We start from the raw sequence: 21136 nt of genomic DNA on the forward strand, positions 1-21136 counted from the left end.
ATCAGCGGGGAATGTGGGGAGAATAGCTGGCGCACTGCTCACCTGCACGACGCCGGGGCGGCTCGGAATGCCTCGTTTTACGCATCGTGTCACCGCAAAGGCACGCGAGGCACCTTAAACAAATTCGTCCCTGTGTTCTTTGCTTCACCCGGTAGACAACTTCCTTTTTCCCCACGGACTGTATGGCGCAATCTTCTCTCGTCTTTTGTCTGAATCAAGCGCAAACATGTCATACGACGCATTTTTAGTACACACGAAACTACTGCCACAACACAGTTACATAGCCACTGAATGACAGTGCAGTGACAAAGACTGTGTAAAAATAGCAAGACCCCCTGAGGGCGTTGCCGTCGCGGGATATTTTGAACCTTCGGTTGGACACCATGGTGGTGGTAAGAATCATGTTACGCAGAAGTGTACTGTAATTTGTAAGGACACAGATCAAACATTATGTATTTATCGGGCGATATATACAGCATTTATTAGCCGTAATTGTACTGCCTGTACATTCAAGTTCACCAGAAGAAAACTCGTGCAAAGTTGTACAGCGTTTAGTTGCTCGACTGAATTCGAGAAACAATCCAATATCGCCTTTCGTAGGTGTTTAGTATGTAAATTCACTTCCCTGATAAATGTGTCTACAGCGTTATAATATAATGAACATTTATTTACCTGCAGAAAAATGGTTAAAAGCTTCAGGAGGGAAGGTATCCGACGACAGAAAACCATTTTCTATGCTCAGAACATTTCGGGGGAAACTGTTCCTTGCGAACTATGTAAGTGGCAGAAGACTGAAGGTTGGTGCTGTACAATCTATCTTTCGCTATCCGAAATATTTCCAGCAGCGTTTACATAATTTTTGTAAACCACAGGTTCAACCGTAGTTTATTTTAAATATAGAACTTCAAAGACACAGAAGTAGAAGCAACAACAGATTTCGCGCGTAAGTTTATCACCACAATGCCAGCTATTTAATTTCTACTTTGGGGCATGTGAGGCCTTGGGTGTGACAGACACGGTTTATATTTTGCGGCATCAATATTAGGAACACCTTAGACGCCTTTGTTTTGGACTGAGCTCCCGAATGTGTACAAGCGCATAGAAAATATGCTTACATCAAAGAAGTCTTTTACCAGGATTAGAGAACGGAGACAGTTGAGTTTGTAAAGAACAAATGGGTGTGTTCCCTTCCTATGTCAAAAACAGTGTGCTGTTCTTAAGAGGTGTTTGGAATATGTCAAGAGTGCAGTACAGCATACACTTTTTTACTGTTTACATGGACTCCATGAGTATGTTGGCATCATCCGCCTCTCATTGGGCGTGCATCAGCGACTAAGCACCTGGCCTACCTGTGCCCATCCATAGAACAATATATTTACGCAGTTCTTTGTTGTTGTCTTAGCCACTGGCATATGCAATCCTGATTTACATCCACAATTCAGTTCCATGTTGCAGTTAAGAAAAAGACGAAGCACTTTGTTCTTTCAGTTTCATAATTTTTCAAAAAGGTATAAGGAGTAACGTATATCCCCTGACGAACAATAAAATGAATTATTTCATCCTCTGCCAGTTACTCTTGATATCTCAGTTACAGCACCTGATGTATTAGTGCGCCAATGTGCTACTAGTGTCCAGAAAGCCTATTGTTTCCGGTTCCATGAAGCTCCAAAGAAACTGGTATAGGCATGCGTATTCAAATTCAGAGATATATAAACAGGCAGAAGACGGTACTGCGGTCGGCAACGCCTATATGAGACAACAGGTGTCTTGCGTAGTTGTTAGATCAGTTACTGCTGCTACAATGGCAGGTTTCAAGATTTAAGTGAGTTTGAACTTGGTGTTACAGTCAGCGCAAGAGCGATGGAACACAGTATCTCCGAGGTAGCGATGAAGCGGGGATTTTCCCGTACTTCAATTCCACGAGTGGACCGTGAATACCAGGAATCGGGTAAAACGCCAAATCACCAAATCTGCGACCGGAAAAAGAATCTACAAGAAAGGGACCAACAACGACTGAAGTGAATCGTTCAACGTGACAGAAGTGCAACACTTCGGCAAATTGCTGCAGACTTCAATGCTGGGACATCAACAAGTGTCAGCGTGCGAACCATTCCACGAAACATCATCGATAAGGACTTTCGGAGCCGAAAACCCACTCGTGTACCCTTGATGACTGCACGACACAAAGCTTTACGCCGTGCCTGGGCCCGTCATTTCCGACATTAGGCTGTTGATGACAGGAAAAATGTTGCCTGGTCGGACTAGTCTCGTTTCTAATTGTATCAAGTGCATGGACGTATACCGGTATGGAGACAGCCTCATGAATCCATGGACCCTGCATGTCAGCAGGTCACTGTTCAAGTTTGTGGTAATTCTGTAATCGTGTGCGGCGTGTGCAGTTGGAGTGACATGGGAGCCCTGATACGTCTTGATACGACTCCGACAGGTGGCACGTACATAAGCATTCTCTCTGATCAGCTGCATCCATTCATGTCCATTGCGCATTCCAGTAGGACAATGCGACACCCCACACGTCCAGAAGTGCTACAGAATGGCTCCAGGAACTCTCTTCTGAGTTTGAGCACTTCCGCTGGCCGCCAAACTCCCCGTAAATGAACATTATTGAGTATATCTGGGATCCCTTACAGATGTGTCGACAACCCTGCGGATTCATTGTGTCAGTTCTCTCCAGCAGTACTTCAGGCATTAGTCGAGTCCATGCCAAGTTGTGCTGCGTCACTTCTGTGTGCTCGTGGGGGCCCTACACGATATTAGGCAGGTGTTCCATTTTCTTTGACTCTTCAGTGTATACTGCATCAGCCAAGGGAACCTACCCTGAATGCCTCTCCAGAACTTAGTAAGTAAAAATAAAATAAAATTAACATAAATAAAAAGATTACCTATTAAAAGGGTGAAGTGGGGACTGGAATATCTTTTTTACATCAATGAACATAAACCATGTTAAAAAATTAGTAAATTTGATGCACCGTGTACATATTGTATAATGTATAGCTACGTCAATAGCACGATGTGTAGATGCACGCTCCTGCACTCCTGCCCATGCTCCTCCGTACGCACCGGTCGGCTGCGACTTCACGCATGACGCGTCGTTGTGCGATGGGACTGTTGGAGGCGGAGGCTGGGGCGCACATCATGAACAGTGATTACCGGAACGGGCTGACACACGAGGGCAGCTGACGTTGCTGCACGAACAATAGCTTACTTACTCACCGTCACTCAGCTTAACACAATTACTGACACCCGAGCGCAGTGTGGCTAATAGCTAGTATAACAAAAACGAATGACAAAATACTATATTTACAATTAATATTTTTCTGTGTAAAGGTAGAGTAATCAAAGCTGTGGAACACAATCAACAAAAATTATTATGGAATACTATTTTAGCACATTACATGTAGTGAAAGGGGTTTTTAAAAATTCAGTTTGATAAAGACATTGCCTGCGTGAGCACTTTCTAAAGAAGTATTGAATTCATTGCAACTTTAGATACTGAAAGAGATACATTGAAGTAAATACATCAGATGAAATTTTGAAAGGTTTTTCTAAGTTGAAGACCAGAAACATTTCGGTACACTATTTTTGTCAGAGGGACGAAGGTTTAGTATGTATACTGAACATACCATAATACATGATTTTATTAACTGACGGTAGGTCTCGTATCACACATAACTTCGTGTTTCCTTTCTCAGTTGCAGCTATAAAATTTTTGAATATATTATATTGAATATTATTCAAGCGATGGCTTCTTTTATACACATACGTTTTGGTTTCTCCGATTACTCTTACTATAATGCTTTTATTTCTGTCATGTAACTTTAGATTTCCTGTCGGTTGAACACGAAAAGCTCTCTGCGATAAGGGAAGACTGGAAACGGAGAAAACATAGCAAAATATGTTCTCAGCGCTTTCAGAAGAGAACATAGACGGAACATCAGTTTTATCAGTCTGTATTCAGGGATACGCTGGATTATGAAAGCAGTCTTTCAAGATCATTAACTTCTCTCCTTGGTTATTCGAAACGTACAATAAATAGAAAGTTGCATTAACGAGGTAAAATGCTTCACATTACTTGATCAAATATGCATTTAAGACCCCAAAATGGTCTGAAACTGTCTTTCCGACATTTTTTTATTCGCGGAATTACTGTAACATTTACTACTTGAAACCTTAGAGCTGGAGGAACACGAGTAGCTCCAGCAGTGAGAAAACCAAACACTTACTACCGTCATGTGCACGCTGAGAGTAACGCTTCTTTCTAGATTACAACATTCAGTGTCTTGGTAGTACAACATTTCATTGTGACTTGTAATCGGTTTCGCCTTTACGACCAGTGTAAGATCCAAAAATTTAGCAGCGCCACATAGGAACGTTGTCAAATGGTTCAAATGGCTCTGAGCACTATGCGAGTTAACTTCTGAGGTCATCAGTCGCCTAGAACTTAGAACTAATTAAACCTAACTAACCTAAGGACATCACACACATCCATGCTCGAGGCAGGATTCGAACCTGCGACCGTAGCGGTCGCCCGGTTCCAGATTGTAGCGCCCAGAACCGCACGGCCACTCAGACCGGCGAACGTTGTCACTCCCTCTCAATAAATGTATTGACTGAGCTCCTACGTGTCCTGTACCGAAACAGATAATCAAATTTTATACAATATTATCTGACTAAGACATTGAAATTTATAATCAGATAAAAAGGTCACCGGTCTCGTCAGGAAGTACAAATGTCGTCATTTCACGCTTGTTTCTCATTTTTTATAGGTAATTCACTAAACAGTTCCTGCATTTTCGCACCTCGAGCGTTAGTAAAATATCGAGACACATGAACGACCGTAAAATAAATGTTAACATAGTCAAAAGTCCGTACTATGTGACATACTCACGAAAAATACTTTGAATTGGTTCTCGTCTTTCCATGTTGCGTCATGTTTTCCCTCAGTGGCGTCCTGATCTGCCATAACAATAAATCAAAATTATTTCTGTTTGATGTATCTGGATCCGTTTTTTGTTAATGTTCTTGTCTTTCTTCGCTTGGCTTCTGTGGTGTTACATATTAATGTGTTGTTCATTGTTATTATGATAGACACGTCCCTTGCCAAATAATAATTTTGCACAGTAATTAATGATTTGCACGTGCTCACACTGCACTAGATTTTTCAACTTATGAACAATTTTGTTTAATTTAATTCATTACTCTTCAGAATACATTGCCTTGAAGACGTTGATGTTTCTGGCTCATATATAGGAACAATTATCGAACTGGTGTCTTCTCTGTCGAGAAACAGTTTTATTGCTTTTTTTAGTTGATTAATACGGCTGTGTGGCAAATTTCTGTTCAATGACAACAGTAACAGCTTATTTAGTACTGTATTCATTATCACTTTTCCACGTTCTTAAACTTGTGTGACACAAAGCGTAGCAAACAGAACTTCACGTTATTATGTAGTATATGGCATCTTTCGGCAAAAGGTGACGTCTTCCAATGGTTGCTAGCCATTACGTGCTCCAAAAGAGGAAGAGGATAGAATCTAAACAGTCAAAAAATAAAATAAAAAAGAATTGTTACATATCAATATAAACGTTACTGCAGAATGAATTTCAGTCTGTAGAGGACTGTGCGCTCATTTTCTTGTTGGATTAAAACGGTGTTTCGGCCTGCCGGGACTTTTTACTTTCACGCAAAATGTTCTACCGATGGGCTATCGCATCTGGAATCACGACCCCAGCACGCTGTAAACACTTTTCCATGTTGTTCATGACATACTTCTGAGTATGTTCGGTGTTACAGTGCAAAATACATCCTCAACAGAAATGCACATTCTTCGTTTGTAGCATAACAACGTAACACGATAAGTTTCCGTAATGAATTGTCAGGTGTGGTGGCGTAGGGACTTCTTGATGGCCATTTCAAGGGAAGTGGTGTTGCTGATGAACCACGACCTGTCCACCGTCCTGGGAAGTGTGCATTCAGGAACTCGCACACTGCAAGAAAGTAGTGAGGAGTCGTCCCGTCTTACTGCAATCATATGCGTTCTGTGTGCCCCCTTTCGTCAAGCTGAGCTATTAACCGTGTTTGTAACAGGTGTAAATAACCTGCACCATTCGCAGTACCTTCAAAAAAGTACGGTCCAAGCAGCTGTTGTGATGTTACCACTACACATCTCATTACGTGAGCCGGGTTCCTTTCTAACTCGACTGTGTAATGAGGATTCTCTTTCGCCCAAATGATAATATTTCCACCACGTGAGCTGCGATAAATACCACATTCATCTGAAAACATAGTCTTGGCACGACTGGAAATTAACAAAGAACAGCATGCGAAAACGCACTCATTCCAGTCTGTATGCAATAACTCCTTTACGAACGTCGGCCGAAAAGGTCTGACCTTAAGGTCTTTTTTAATGTGATCTCGCTTTGTTGTCCTCGTTATACTAAGTTCCGAAGCACGTTTACTTGTCGACATCATAGGAGATAGTTCAATTGAAGCAGAGACTCCGGCACGCATTACTTCTCGTGTCTCCTTCCTTCCCCTCCGCGGCCTGTCTTTAACACTGCCAAAAGAAACAGCATGCCTTTTCCACCCAGAAATGTGGCCTTTCGGGTGGAAACTTATTAAATCTTTCTTGGAATGCTCCCGTAACCTGTGTTATTGTCTGCCCCATGTGTTGCTGTTCGTGCTCCTATACACTTGTCACTAAGCGCTCCTCAGTAGTGCAATTATGACTGCTCACTTTTGCCATGGCTACACATTAAAACACGACTGCGACATGTAGACATGAATTTCAACAACTGATAAGAAGAAGAAATATGCACTCTGCAGCGGAGTGTGCGCTGTTATGAAACTTGCTGTCAGGTTAAAAGTGTGTGCCCGACCGAGAATCGAAATCGAGACCTTTGCCTCTGGCTGGGAATCTGCTCCACTGACCTTTTTTTTAATCTCATTCAGTTCGTTATTGTTCGTTTCATTTATCTGGCGCGGACGTTCAAGTTCATCGTTGATCCATTTACTCAGTTTCTTGTTACTACAAAGAGCAGCTAACCCCCTGACAGAACAAACTTAGATGCCGACCCGGCAGGGCTACCCGAGCACGACCCACGACCCGTCCTCACAGTTTTACTTCTTCCAGTACCTCGTTTCCTACGTTGCAAACTTCGCAGAAGTTCGCCTGCGGAACTTGCAAGGCTAGGTAGAACACTTTCCCGCGAATGTCACACATCTCGAATTCGAGTCTCGGTCCAGCGCACAGTTTTAATCTGCCAAGTAGTTTAAATTGATAAGAAGTCACATACCTACCGACCTGCATAATAACATTTGATACTAAACGGGGGCCGGCCGCAGTGGCTGAGCGGTTCTAGGCGCTACAGTCTGGAACAGCGCGACCGCTACGGTCGCAGGTTAGAATCCTGCCTCGGGCATGGATGTGTGTGATGTCCTTAGGTTAGTTAGGTTTACGTAGTTCTAAGTTCTAGGGGTCTGATGACCTCAGATGTTAAGTCCCATAGTGCTCAGAGCCATTTGAACCATTTTGAACTAAACAGGGTTTACGGGGATACGGCGACTTCTCAGCCTCCCAGTCCACCATTGCGGTAGGATAGTTTTTGAGCTTTGATGCCTCACTCAGTAGAGTACAAAACGGAAAGGTCCCAGGTTCAAGTCCTGGTTTAGCACATAGTTTTAATTTAACCGGAAGTTTAATAAACGTTCGCTTGTTATGGATCATGGGACAGTATCTCATGTAACGAAGTGGGGGACCATCTGGCTAAACAAAGTGTGGTTGATGGCCAGCCTTACTACACTTGCCTACAGCCAAGTATTACGGAGAAATCTGGTTCTCCCATATCAAGCTAACTAGACGTCGTACCACTACTACACCGCGCATCCAGCAGGATCAGGCTGTTATACATCACATCCTTACAGGCTAAAATTTCAGCATCTCCGTATTGCGAAGTCCATCCAACTGAGACTGCAGACCACAGCAGTGTAACACTAGGGTGTTCGCACTATGATATACAACGCTGAAGTTTCTTAGGCCTTGATCAGAGCATGAGTTCCCCAACCTACACCTGTGACGGACGTGCTTCGACAACTGTCCACAATGGACTATGTCAGTATTGGCCGATCGAACAGCGGAGGAGTGGTACTCAAGCGTCAACTTTAGGTTACAATATCTCCGGATGTAATTAACATTTTACAATGCAACAAACGGCACTGATTATGTATTTGTTTATATGTTCAGATGTGCTAACAAAACTAACGGGGTTCCATAAAAAAACGTAGGTTTGTGTTAAAAACATACTTTCGTGCATTTTTGTATGGTTTGTATTAATCAATTACACTAGCCCTTGTCCTCACGTTCGGTCTGTGGAATCGATTCGTCAGTATTTGATGTGGTTTACGAAATATATCCAGCGGTAATGTCAGGTGACTCACCATGTATACTATTATATGCCAGAGCTATAGTTACTGGCCTGTCTGGCCAAATGGCTAATGCCAAGGGCCAATAAATTAACATAAATAAACGTTCCTATTCGGATTCATCTGTTTCGTATTTAGCAGTGTGACTTATTCGCCGCTTGGAGCGCTGCTGTCGCTGTGTAGACCTGAAACGAGCAGCAGTGCTGTTGCGCCTTGTACGTGGTATCACGCCGAACACCTGTTTACTTTGCTCGTATTCTGCGCACCGCCGCCCACACTGCTGCAAGTGGCGTCGTTCCAACGGCTGAATAGCCAGCCGGTCTCAGCCGGTCGCAGCGCAGTGTAGTGCGCGCACACTCTTCGGCTGTGCGGCGAGCCTCTGCCAGGCCGTTGATGCTAGCCTGGCGACGGCCGATAGCGGACTGCCTGCTGCCGTGCTGTGCTGTGCGGTGCCTCCCCCACCTCCGCGCGCCGCTAGTGTTTGCCGTTCCGGAAAAGAGAGGTCGCCGCGGCCGGCGTGGCAGGCGACGCCGACGGGCTGGCCTAGTAGTCTGTCGCCGTCGTTGTGTGGCGAAGCACGCGCCCGCCGCTACTTGCCTCGCGTGTGCCTCAGGCGCGTCTCTGTCCTCGCTGTCACACGCTCTCCTCTCCCTCCGGAGGTCCCGCCGTGCCAGCTTGCTCTCTCTCCCTCTCTCTCTCTCTGTCTGTCTCTCTCTCTCTTGTGTGACCGTTCGCTCTGTCTTCCCCTCTGCTCCGTTTTCTGCCCTCTTCTGTCTTGCTCGTGGTGGTGTGGAGTGCATTGCGCCGGCGCAGCCCCACCGCCTCCTCAACCTAACTTCGACTCTCTTAGTAATCTGCCTTTGGTAAGTAGTATACTTCTACTCTTTCTTTATTACTGTCGTTCGTGTAAGTGGCTACCGCTGTCTAACGCTATATTTCACTCGCCTTGAATCTATTGCGCCTCTCTCCAGACCCGCCGATATGTGTTGTTCTGCATGCCCTTCTTCCGACAACCAGTAACACCCGCCGTACGTGTATTGCAAATGACTGCTTGCGTCGTGGGCTTAGCGGTGGGCGTTGACACGAATACCTGTGCGAGTACCGCTTCACTGCTGACACCACGTGCTGTAAGAGGCACGTGATGTCTAACATGGCGCCCGAGATAACACAGAACACCCAGAAGTGACACCGCCCGGCAGCAAAATTTCCGATGAGTTACTGTCCTCTACATGTTTAAGATACAGCGTTTCCCTCCTCGTTATTCTTTAATTTTACCCATGATAAACACTTTTCTACGTATACGTGTGTGTGTGTGTGTGTGTGTGTGTGTGTGTGTGTTTGTGTGTGCGCATCATATCAGGAGCATCCTTGTGTAGAATATAGCACCTGCGTCTGTAAAAACGTGTAAGGGATGTGCAAAATAAAGTAAAAAGACGAACGCCCTGCTAAGTATGAACAACAACAGGTCCTCTACTGGCGAGCAACAGGTGGCCGCCGCCCACCAGGGTTTCCGTTGTTTTTTGGAGGCCACCTGTGTATCCAGCCATGTTTTTTTTCCGCAGGTGATTTTTCCTTGACAATATTTGTAGGTCTATCTTTTGCTCACCTTATACTCCTCTCTCTCTTTCTCATCCCACCTCTCTCTCTCTCTCTCTCTCTCTCTCCCCCTCCCACACACACACACCCACACTCACTCACACTCACTCAATTTTTTTTTCACTTCTATTCACACTTTCGTCATGTATACGGAAGTTCTCTGAAGACAATCCTGCGTACATACATAAAATTGATCATTTACCGTAAGAAATGTTGTAAAAATTGCAGGTTCTGCAATATGTGGTGACGGTCAAAAAAAGTTTCCATATCTGAATTTACTGAAGTTCAGAATTCTTACAGATGCGCCTTTATCTTATTGTCGAAATGCATATTTCATTAATGTCATTGTTAATCGATCTCGAGTATTGGACTATATACGTTTCTTTTGTACCTTCTTTTATTAGTTTTCCAGTAAAGGTTATCTACACTCATATGCTAACGGTTCTCGCATGTCGCTCCCAGTTACCGCATTCGTTCACTGTAGTATTTTACCATCGCATCTTGCCAACTTCTTCAAGTGTTCTAGCCGCCGGGTGTTTTGAGAGTGTGTCTCGTCTTACCCTGCTAATGCTCTTCTGAAAATGGTAAGAGGTAGTCGAGGATTTCCTTCGAATGCGATTGTCATTTTACTCATCATGTGACGAGAGTCTGGAACACGATAATGTCTACCTACAAGCCGCTACATGTGGGAGCAAATTTCTACTACAAAGGAAGAACTTTTGCGTACTCCTTAGAGTCATCAAATATATTCCGCGCTATATGCGTCATAATTCTTATTTTACACGTCTAGTTCTGTAGAGCCAAACTGAAGAGCAGACGTCCGTGGTCATGGAACGAGTCAGTACACGAGGTTAACATAGGAAAGTTAATAAAAGATAAAGAAATTAGACGAATCCTATGCAGACAACAAGCCATTGAGTACATACTACCTAATCAGCAATATAGCACAGGAGTCTGCTTGATTTAGTTCGTCACTGTCTTCTGCAAGTGTTTCTGTTGCCCGACATTTCGCCAAAGCCCTCTTCTTTAGGAATATCTGTGATCGGAAAGAAATTAGATTTCCATTATCTAACGAGGACCTACTGTCATTTATGAGTCACTGTACAGTATATCAGGCATCCCTTTCTTATTCAATTTAAGATGCTTATCACCTCCTGATGAAGAGGGTGAGAGAGTAAAATAGATCATTTATAAAACTTCGAAATTAGCTGTGTAATATTCCTGTATGTATACTATATTTCATTTCGCGATAATTATATCTTCTCGTAATTGAAACTCTCTTCAGTCCTGCCTACAAATCGCAACTGGTAGGGTTTAGACCAAAACATAACGATGATGACTATGTTTATTTGTTGCTCTGTCTGTGTTCTGTGGCAATTACATTGGAAATGTTTCTGATCTGCCCTTAAGTCTAATTAAAACTGATCAAAACTTTCAATATTATAAGAACTAAGTGTTCAGTTAACAGCCTTCCACAATAAGTCATTTGCGTTACGCTATGGTGCTCTGACTAAAAAAAAAAAAAAAAAAAAAAAAAACAGGGTTCAAATGGCTCTGAGCACTATGGGACTTAACATCTTAGGTCATCAGCTCCCTAGAAATTAGAACTACTTAAACCTAACTAACCTAAGGACATCACACACATCCATGCCCGAGGCAGGATTCGAACCTGCGACCGTAGCAGTCCCGCGGTTCCGGACTGCAGCGCCTAGAACCGCACGACCACCACGCCGGCTGCTCTGACTAAAAGCACACACCATTAGAGAACAGATCTCATCGTTATCGAAGACAATGGGATAATCTAGATGTCAGCGCAAGCACTGGATTGATGCTTCCTATATTTTAAATTTCTTATTCACAGATAATGTAGTACGCACTTTAAATTTTCAAAAGTCTCTAAATGCACACACCTCCAAATTATTTATGCTTATTCTGAAATTATTTCCTTTTGCATTGTATCTTGCTACGTATTACATGTCACACCTAAAGCGCTTTAAAGACAATATTGTGCTTCAGCTCAGAACTTTAGACTTACGGCAGTGGTAACCTGAAGACACTGTGTTCGCCGCAAAGCAGTTCAATCTAGATGCCACGAGGCACACAACAGTAGATTCGTTTTAATCGATTCCTGTGGCAATCGCAGCTCTTCCGTTTACACTCTTTCACAGCAGTACAGACTTTTTTTCATTTCTGATTACGTTTTTGATATAGAGTATCAGACAACGCTTATTGTTATTTATTTGGTTATTTCCGAATTATCACATTTGACAAGCGACTTCTTCAGTTTGTACACATGAGTCTAAATACCCATTTATTTTCATACACGTTCTGCTTCTTTCCGATGCAATGACATGCATCCTGATCTGGTGTAAGCTCACCCACAGCTTCACCACAGCTTGTTGTCTAGTGGCCAGCGTTTCTGGGTCCCGGGTTCGATACCAGGCCGGGTTGGGGATTTTATCTGCCCGCGGACTGGATGGTTTTGTTGTCCTCATAATTCCCTCATCATTCGTGACAGTAGCTAGAGTGGACTATGTACAGAATGGTAATTTGTATGGGCGCTGATGACCGCGCAGTTCAGCGCCCCACAAACCAAAAACTTACAACTTCACACTAATCTCGTGTAGGCAGAGCTATCCTGAACAACAGTCTATGGATATTTTTCTCAAATGCCAATTGCTTTACAATCATCGCTGATTTGTTTAATCTAGACGATTGTGAAAACTGCGACGTCGACAGACAGTGGACGAAATTAATCCAAACTCCAAAGAAGACAACGGCTGCGCACTAACAGTGGAAGATTAAGATATAACAGATGTAGTATACTCGTAGACTCGGCAGTGATCTTTCTCGTGTGACCAGAAACATCGGTGTAAGAAAAGTGAGGTCCAAATAGGCAGAATTATGTGTTTCACGCTCTGAAATTTCACCTTGGAAGGAATGTGCTTATAAGGCAGTGACGTACGTGCAGAGACAGTGAATAGCAAAGTGGCGTATGATCTGAGGAGTGTGTAGTGGACTTCACAATGTGACCACAGTGTGGGAGTGCCGCCATCTTATTCTCGATTGATTGCACAGTTTCGGTCACAGCGTTGGCTCGATTCTTCAACACTGGCACGGATGTGTACTTGTCGTTGGTGGCTCCGTTCACTACGCGCCGGATTGGTGACACCCATACCATTGCGTCGCCTTCCATTGTACAAAGAACAATAATGCCTGAATGTGTAATGGGCTCATGAATACTGCATCTGGCCTCCTGAAGGCAAAGTGCAGTGTTTTCGGCAAAGTCTCAGTTTAATCTGAAATACGATGCTGGCCACAGACCTGTTGGACGGTGCCATAGTGACCGCAATCTGGAAAACTGCATTGTTGTGACATACTGGACTGGTGTGAACTTTGTGTCACCGATGAAACCGCATCAGTGAAGTTTTAGTGTCCGGCATCTGTCTGTCCCCCTAGAAACTGCAAATGTCACTCGGTCACATCTGGCACGTTGTACGGTAGTCTTCTCGGCTGATTCTCTGTTCTATATGGTCGCCTGCCGACAATGTCCGGCTGGTCGAAAACTTGCTGGTGGCGATCTTCCAGCAACTATTGCTGACGCTTCGTAAACTCGCTCGGAAACAGTGTGGAGCCAAATTACTCAGGGACAATCCAAGTCTGCTTTGATTCAATGAAGCGGCTTGCTTGTATCACGTGCAGGGTTCACACCATAAAGAATTCTCAAGGTCTCACCTTGAAAATAACGCACCCAAGGATCACATCCAGTGCTGTAATCGTAATCAGTTATGTAATGTCAGGTATATATGTACAAAATGATGTTAATTCAGTCAAGTGTCGTTGTTTAAATTTTCACAAAAGTTGTAGTTATTCCACCTTAAACATATTGCAGTCTTACCATTCATCATCAACAACTTGTAGTTTATCACCCTTATGTAACCGTAATGATGTTGTTTCTATGTTCTCGTACGTGTACTGCCTTGATGTTTGTATTTCTTATTACCTTTCTTCTTTCGCAGTCCGTTTATAAGATCTGTTGTTCAACTTTATCACTGGAAATCGCACGCATGTCGTTGCTGATAGTTGTTGTTTAGCATCTTACTTTGACTTCCCTCGGTAGGTTGGCCAAGTTTCGTGATATGTCTACTGAGCTAGGTAACCCCGACACTCGAAAACATAGGAGGGTTGACGAAGAAGCGAAAAAAAATGATATGACTACTATACTCTTTTTATCTATTGTATGTCTCTCATATTACTCTCCTCGTCCTGTGCGAAGATTACCAAAAATGTCGATTCCATTTACCACATGGCATTTTACTATTTACTTTTTTTACTTCTGTATTTAGACGTCTAATTCCGTAGGGCCAAACTGAACAGCTAATCCCCATAGCCTTAGAACGAGTCAGCACATGAAATTGTATGAGATAAACATTACAGGAATGTTAGCAGGAAAGCTGTTGAGTATACACGGTGATTCACGAATATATGGAAATACTTTATTATGTTATTCTACAAGTAAAACTAAATAAAAAAGTTCATATAAACATAGGCCCGCAAATGTTTAGTTACTGAGTTTCGTCTAATGAAAGGCTTTGCCTGAAATTCAACAACATCGCTATAATGAAACTATCGCAAACCTGTACGAGGTTAAAGTAAAGAATAATTTCTATTTCTTTTGTAGTTATTTGTCTGGTGAATATAATAAAACATGTCCCAGAGGTGTATCTGCAGCACTTTTCCAGAACATACAGAGAAGCAAGAGATTAATTTACAAGTAAATTTGTTTACTTTCCATTAAGGATGTGGAAACATTTATGTAATTGTTGACAACCGTTAGTGAGCTGTTTCAGTCGAACTAAACCAGTTAATTTTCTGTATTGTTCAGTGAAAGAACATAACAACAACAGTGTATTTAAGTGAAACCACACAGTAACTGTTGTCCTTTGTATATTATTTACGAAAGAGGGATGCCTTTCAAATTGACAACAGAGCAATACGCCGATATGTTGTTTGTTTATGACAAATGTGATGGTAACGCTACGGCTGCAGTTAACGAATGCAGTTGTCTGGAATTTAAAAAGTAATTGCGCCAAGTAGTTAATAAATTAAAAATTTTACGAAAATACTTCTTTTCTTCTATGGATGTTCTGGAAAACGACTGCAGATACACACCTGGGACCTGTTTTATTAGATTCACCATATCAATAACAAGAAAATAAATTGAAATCGTGCTTTACTTTAACCTCATACAGTTTTGCGATGGCTTCATATTAGGGAAGTTGCCAAATTTCAGGCAAAATCTTTTATTAGCCGTAACTCCAAAACTAAACATTTGCAGACCCATGTTTAAATGAACTTTTTTTACTTTAGTTTTGCTTGTAGAATAACATATTAAAATATTTGCATACCTTCGTGAATCACCTTGTATACTAGCACAATTAGCAAATAACACAGGCATTTGCTTAAATTTTTCCATTGACTCCCAGAAAAATTACGAGGCATCAGCCTTGAGGTAGTTCATCAATTTAGAATGGAGAGTGCCATGGTTACAACTATGATTTTCTAACGCTTATGGCAGCTTATTCAAAATGGATGTGGCAGAATACTGTACACCTTTTTGCCGAAGAGTCAAGAAGATGTGATGAAAATGCAGATTGGATTTCTGCTTACTATTAATTGAGTGAAAGTTGCAAATTCTTTTGAATAAGTTCATATAGTTAGTAACAAACGACAATAAAGAAAAATGTATTGAGAGCCAATGTCAGAACACCCAGACTTCTTAACTAGGTCGGCCAGAAGTCCCTGAACTTCCACCACTTATTGCTCGAACTACTGGGGGGACGATTCACCCAAGAATATAATGCCATATGTCATAAGTGAATGAAAATAGGCAAAGTAGACTAATTTCCATGTGGGACTATTACTTATTGCAGATAATATTTAATGACAAATACAGCAGCGTTTAGTTTTTGTACAAGACCCTGAACATAAGCTTTCCAGGACAACTTAAAATCGATCTGAAAACCGACGAATTTGGATTCTTCGAACTCACTAACCATATGCTCACTCTATGTAGTCAAAGTATCAGTCTTCGGTGAATTAGAAACCTTAAAAAAGTGAGTGCTACTGCCGTTTAGCAACAGTTTGTTTCCTGCAAGCAATGAGGTTATGTCTTAACTGCACTATTTGGTAAACTGACTGGGTTGCACTCAACATCCTTCTCCGATCGAGATGGCGCAGTTGTAAGCAGCATGCATTCGCCTTCTGGAGGGTGACGATTCAAATCCGTGTCCGACGATCCAGATTTAGGTTTCCCGTGATTTCCCGAAATCGCTCCACGCAAATGCTAGGATGTTTCCTTTGAAAGGGCACGGCCGATTTCCTTCCCGATCTATGAACCAATTCGAGCTTGTGCCCCGTCTCCAATGACCTCGACGGCTGCGCGACCTCAATCTCTGGAAAAAAAAGAAAATGGTTCAAATGGCTCTGAGCACTATGGGACTTAACTGCTGTGGTCATCGGTCCCCTAGAACTTAGAACTACTTAAACCTAACTAACCTAACGACATCACACACATCCATGCCCGAGGCAGGATTCGAACCTGTGACCGTAGCGGTCACGCGGCTCCAGACTGTAGCGCCGAGAACCGCACGGGCACTCCGGCCGGCAATTAACTGCTTCCAGTTGCTGACATGCTATGTTGTAGCTAAATGATAAAGGACGTTTTTTTCTATGTATTCTCAGCACATTACATTTGCCTACATTGAGACCCAATTGCCATTCCCTGCACCACGTGTCAATTCGTTGCAGATCCTCCTGCATTTCAGTGCAATTTTCCATTGTTACAACCTCTCGATATACTGCAGCAGCATCCTGAAAGACCTCAGTGAACTTCCGATGTTATCCACGAGGTTATTTATATATATTGTGAATAGCGACGGCCCTATGACACTCTCCTGCGGCACACCTGAAACCAATCTTACTTCGGAAGATTTCTATCCATTGAGAATGACATGCTGCGTTCTGGTAACTAGGAGCTCTTAAATCCAATAACACAATTGGTCTGATAGTCCATACGCTCTTTGTTCATTAAACGACTGTGGGGAACTGTATCGAACGCCTTGCGGAAGTCAAGAAACGTGGCATCTACCTGGGAATTCGTGTCTACGGCCCTCTGAGTGTCGTGGACGAATAGCGCGATCGTCTTTTTCGAACCCGTGCTGATTCCTGCAGGGTAGATTTATAGTCTGCAGAAAAGTCATTATACTCGAACATAATGGGTGTTCTCTGGTCTTCCTTTCTACCTCAATACCCTTCGCAACTAATATGGTATCACAAAAAAACAGAAATATTTTATAGACACCTGTCTGTATTAGAAGGCGTTTTGCAGTGCAGCTCTGAATCTAGTTTCGGACACGCACTATAAAAATTCACGAGTACAGTACTGTTTATAAGACAAAACTGATCTCATTATCATTTGTTATACGAACGACGGCGCCGCTTAAGCGTACGGTGTAGCAGGGAGCACAATCGAAGTTTTAATAACAAAGTAACCAGTAGTGACAACGCCGGCAACCACGGATAAGCGTCTGTCGCCACGCTCTGTGGCTTGATGTAGCGGTTTTGATCTCTCTCTCTCTCTCTCTCTCTCTCTCTCCCTCCCTCTGTGTGTGTGTGTGTGTGTGTGTGTGTGTGTGTGTGTGTGTGTGTGTGTGTGTGTGCGCGTGGTGTTGTGTGCTAAGCGATAAGATAACGCGCGGACTGCCAGCACGCCCTCCACTCCAGCACACCAGCTTTGGGCACGAAATACTACCGCACCGGGAGCGAAGTGGGGCGCGAGCTACCTACAGCTCTCTCCAAAAGTATACGTCGGCATATTTACTTGACAAGTGTACCATTCATACGTGGAGCATTCATTTGTTATTTTTTTGTTGGCCTCACCTTGCTGGTTTAGGCATCGCACGACGCGTCAGACATTTCATTGCCTGTCTCTTGCTCTTTTGCTAACCTACGGTTGCCTTTACTATAATTTAAAGCTCTACAGGAACCGCTTACAGAATGTGCCTTTAGTTCGAATACGACCACTGACCGGTCGAAATCGGTTACGGCCCTGTGAAACGTCCTTGCGATAGTGTCGTAAAAATATACAACGTAAAAGAACAGAATCGATCAGTCACGTAACCCCCATGGACAGTACATCATTTTTTTCCTAAAATTATTGTGTTTTTCTCACTCGGATATCACAGTGCACAGTGAAAATACAGTGCTTTTCTATAATACTGACCAGTCGCTTGTAAAGTTTCTGCATTTCTAGTCAGTGCTTCACTGTTATTTATTTTGAAAGACTTTTAAAATACTTTGGAAATCTCCCGAGCAGCTATTAAACGACTAACATAGCTGCCCTCTGTTTTACAAATTGCCCGCCTGCTAGACTGCAACTACAGGCACTGCCTGAGGAAGATAAATCGGCAGCCCGTGTGTATTCCTGAAACTTCGGCTACAGTGATTGTCATTATCACCGTTACTGTATAAATTGCCCACTCATACATTCGAAGTACTTCGCATTAACTCTCCGTAATTTTCATGTTAAATCTCCAAAATGGACTGCGTTGTAGGACTGGCTCGTTGGCGACTGATGCACACGAAGGAGTAGCAATTGTCTGCGCTTAATCACATACCTTTTTCTACGGCCACGCCGACATCGTCAGTTTTCCCATACCCCATGCGGTAGCGAACGATATTGCTAGATTGCAACGACCTTGTGATCACTAATCCCTGTATCAGTCATGATGCTCTCTATTAGCTCTGGATTATTTGTGGCTAAGAGGTCAAGTGTGTTTTCGCAACCATTTACAATTCGCGTGGGTTCGTGGACTATCTGCTCGAAATAATTTTCGGAGAAAGCATGTAGGACAATCTCGGAAGATGATTTCTACCTACCACCGGTTATGAACAAATATTTTTGCCAACATATCGAGGGAAGGTTGAAGTCCCATCCAACTATAACCGTATGAGTGGGGTATTTATTTGTTACGACACTCAAATTTTCTCTGAACTGTTCCGCAACTGTATTATCGGGGTCTGGGGGACGGTAGAAGGAGCCAATTATTAACTTAGTTCGGCTGTTAAGTATAACCTCCACCCATACCAATTCGCACGGAGTATCTACTTCGACTTCACTACAAGATAATCCACTATTAACGGATACAAACACTCCACCACCAATTCTGCCTAATCTATCTTTCCTGGACACCGTCTGAGACTTCGTAAACGTCTCTGCAGAACTTATTTCAGGCTTTAGCCAGCTTTCTGTACCTATAACGATTTCAGCTTCTGTGCTTTCTATTAGCGCTTGAAGCTCAGGGACTTTCCCAGCACAACTACAACAATTTACAACTACAATTCCGACTGTTCCTTGATCCAAGTACGTCCTGTATTTGCCACGCACCCTTTGAGATTGCAGCCCACCCCGTACTTTCCCGAGGCCTTCTAACCTAAAAAACCGCCCAGTCCACGCCACACAGCCTGCGCTACCTGTGTAGCCGCCAGCTGAGTCTAGTGAACTCCTGACCTATTCAGCGGAACCCGAAACCCCACCACACTATGGCGCAAGTCAAGGAATTTGCAGCCAACACGGTCGCAAAACCGTTCGAGCCTCTGATTCAGGCTCTCCACCCGGCTCTGCACCAAAGGTCCGCAGTCGGTTCTGTCAACGATGCTGCAGATGGTGAGCTCTGCCTTCATCTCGTAAGCAAGACCGGCAGCCTTCACCAAATCAGATAGCCGCTGGAATCCAGAGAGAATGTCCTCAGATCAAAATATTCAAAAACCAACAGCGAAGCGTTTAAAAGTCATAGGAACAATCGATAGACCAAGCACCCTGAAATTGCCGACCGCGCAAGTAACCCGGTTCTACTCACCACTTGGCCTCTCCTAGCGTGTGTTGCCATACGACTTCATTTACCACAGAAACTCAAAACTTGGAGTTTAAAGACTGTATGCACATTAACTTCGGAGATCTAGCCGGCGATGTAGTTTCCTTTACTGTTTTTCCTTCCTTTGACGAAATGTGCACAGTGTGTTCGGGTATGAGGAGAGTTCTGCAACAGCGTTAATTAGAACAGCGCTGGTGAATGGTGACTCGTCTCTTGAATTTTGGTAATGCTATGTTTGTCGGTGGCGAGAGGACATCCGTGGTTGCAATCGACCTCGCAGCGACTAATAGCGGCAGAGGGGGGACAGAAGAAGGACGTAGAAAAACCAGATGGGAGCTTAATATTCGGGGGCACTCTCGGTTTCTACGACTGCCAACGTCGCTGCGGCGGCGAAAGCTTTCCGGTTAATGCGATTTTAATGCCAGCTCCGGCGGCGGCAGCGCACATCATGGATTTCCCATTAGGCAGCGGACAGGACACTCGAGTACCAAGGCGGCGACGCGCCGAAGCTACGGGCAAGCTGTTGCTCCGATACGTGCGCTCGTCCTGCAGTTCCTTCGTCCGCCACGTGGCAAGGTATTTGCAGAAACTGAAGGAAAGCATGCGTGCGAACCCCACGGCTGCATGCACGGCCAGGTTCAAGGCAGCGGACGTGCCGCCAGCTCCGACTCGCGCATGCGCAGACCGTCGCCCGCCGGTGTTGCGTCACCTTGCTTGCGCACTCTTGCGTCAGGAACAGCAGTGGCCATAAGAATTCACCTCTCCTCAAGTTCCCGGAGGGTCTGTGAAGGAGCGTTTACACGGGCCGCATTTTGTGGCAAGTTGTGGCGGCAATAGTATTGTGTCAATATTGCTGCAATGTAGCTGCGATACACAGCAATACTGCGATATGGACTGGCAATTTTGTTGATGGCGTAGGCCATTGCAGGTAGTCGCCGAAGTATGATAAAGGTGCTGCCGGTGTTGTCTGTTAACGGTGGGGAGTATTGGTTGGTTGGTTTGGGGAATGGGACCAAACAGCGAGGAAATTGGTCCCATCGGATTAGGGAAGGATGGGGAAGGAAGTGGCCGTGCCCTTACAGAGAAACCGTCGCGGCATTTTCCTGGAGTGATTTAGGGAAATCATGGAAAACCTAAATCAGGATGTCCGGACGCGAGTTTGAACC

The sequence above is a fragment of the Schistocerca gregaria genome, chromosome 1, assembly GCF_023897955.1.
Source record: "Schistocerca gregaria isolate iqSchGreg1 chromosome 1, iqSchGreg1.2, whole genome shotgun sequence".
In the NCBI taxonomy this organism is placed as follows: Eukaryota; Metazoa; Arthropoda; class Insecta; order Orthoptera; family Acrididae; genus Schistocerca; species Schistocerca gregaria.